Below are 2,214 nucleotides of genomic sequence, written 5' to 3'. Positions count from 1 at the left end.
AAGATCAATGGAGGTATGACTTTGCGATGTCACAAGAAGTTGATATGGATTATGATTATGATAATCAAGAAGAATGTGGAGTGAATGAACGACATGTCGATTGTTCAAATGCTTTTAATACATCTCAGGTAATCATAGATAATTTGAGTCATTGGTTGAATTGATGGTTTGTACGAAAATTAATGTGTTAGGGTTGCGTTGTAGGTATTCACTACTCGAGATGATGTTTTGCAATGGGCTCGAACAGTTGCCCATGAAAATGGATTTGTTGCAGTGATTATGAGATCTGACACAGAGACCGGTAGCAGAGGAAGAAGTTCATTTGTGTTAATTGGGTGTGAAAGGAGTGGTACGTACAAGTGTAAAAATAAAGAATTCGTTAGAAAAGACACCGGGAGTAGGAAATGTGGTTGTCCCTTCAGGCTTCGTGGGAAACCAGTGCGTGGAGGGGAAGGTTGGATGGTGAAGTTGATCTGTGGGAAACCTGTGGCAGCCACCAGGCCTTCAATCTCAGGCACTGGCCTCCCAATCAGTGTCAGCTTCCTCCCATGTGACACTAACTTCAAATCAGGACGTTCCTGATTTGAAGTACAAATTATACAATTATTAAAAAAAAATTAATCATAAACAAATAAATAAACAATGACAAATAATTAACAAATTAAAATACCTGTCCACTCCACACGGCATGTGCAACATGCTCGGCAAATGATGTGAGCACTGACGGGTCACGTGGACCACCAGGGAATCCCTCTGCAGCATCATCACCATCTGACCCCTCACCACTATCAGCACCCTGTGCGTCCGCACGCATCTCAGGTGCCTCCGTAGGCTGCTCAGGGACATCATCAGTCATGTCAGCGACGTCCTCAGCCATATCACGTCCCTCCGTAGTCATCTGATGAACGCGTAGCCTACGGGCTGAGGCAGTAGGCCTACGCCTCTCGGGAACATCGCCAGCATCCTCGTCAGCAGCTCTATCTCTGCCTACAAATCTACCTATGGCACGACCTAAACCTCGTGTTCTGGCCATGATCTGTAAATCATGTCGAACACGTTTTTTTTTCGGTCAAAATATACACAATTTTCTTTATAAAAAATCAACTTTATTTATAAACAAATAAGACCAACTTAAATCAAATCATTTTCACACATACACGACCTAATTTTAAAAAAAAAATTAAACAACTTCATTTATATAAAAAAAACAACTAATGTAAAATAAAATTATTAATAAACATGCACAACTTAATTTTTTTAAAAAAAAATTAAACAACTTCATTTATATAAAAAAAAACAACTAATGTAAAATAAAATTATTAATAAACATGCACAACTTAATTTTTTTAAAAAAAAATTAAACAACTTCATTTATAAAAAAAAAAAAACACAACTAATATAAAAAAAATTAATTAGTAAACATCCACAACTTAATTTTTAAAAAAAAATAAACAACTTCATTTATAAAAAAAAAACACAACTAAATTACTTAGTAAACATCAACAAGTTAATTTTTTTTAAAAAAAAATAAACAACTTCATTTATAAAAACAAAACACAACTAATATAAAAATAATTCATTACTAAACATCCACAACTTAATTTTTAAAAAAAATTAAACAACTAATGTAAAAAAAAATTATTTAGTAAACATCCACAATTTTTTTAGTAAATAAAATACTTCATTTATAATAAAATAAACTAATTAATTATAAAAAATTAGTATTTTTATAAAACTTCCAAAACACACAACTTTAATTATAAAAATAGCCAACTTCATTTTTAAAGAAAAAACACTAATTTAAAAAAAAACAATAAACAAAAACAAACACAACTACTTTTATAAAAAAAAATTAATTTACAAATTAATATTTAGTAAAAATACACAATTTAAATTATAAAAAAAATATGACATCAAAAACCCAAACTTCATTTTTCATAAAATCTAAAAAACAAAATAACCAAAATAAATAAAATAATTCATTTAAAAAAAATAATTCATTTAAAAAAAAACAAAACAATTTCTGTTTAAAAAAAATTTAAAAAAAAAACACAAAAAAAAAAAAACCCACTTCCGGAAGAAGTGGTTCTTCCGGAAACACTCCGGAAGAAGGGTTCTTCCGGAAGTTTGAAACTTCTTCCGGAAGTGGGCGTCTTCCGGAATTCTTCCGGATGAACCACTTCTTCCGGAAAGTTCCCGGAAGACGTTTTCCGG

This window comes from Glycine max, chromosome 10 (genome assembly GCF_000004515.6).
Source record: "Glycine max cultivar Williams 82 chromosome 10, Glycine_max_v4.0, whole genome shotgun sequence".
Classification (NCBI taxonomy): domain Eukaryota; kingdom Viridiplantae; phylum Streptophyta; class Magnoliopsida; order Fabales; family Fabaceae; genus Glycine; species Glycine max.
The sequence above is the reverse complement of the archived record's forward strand: the minus strand, read 5'-3'. Positions refer to the sequence as shown.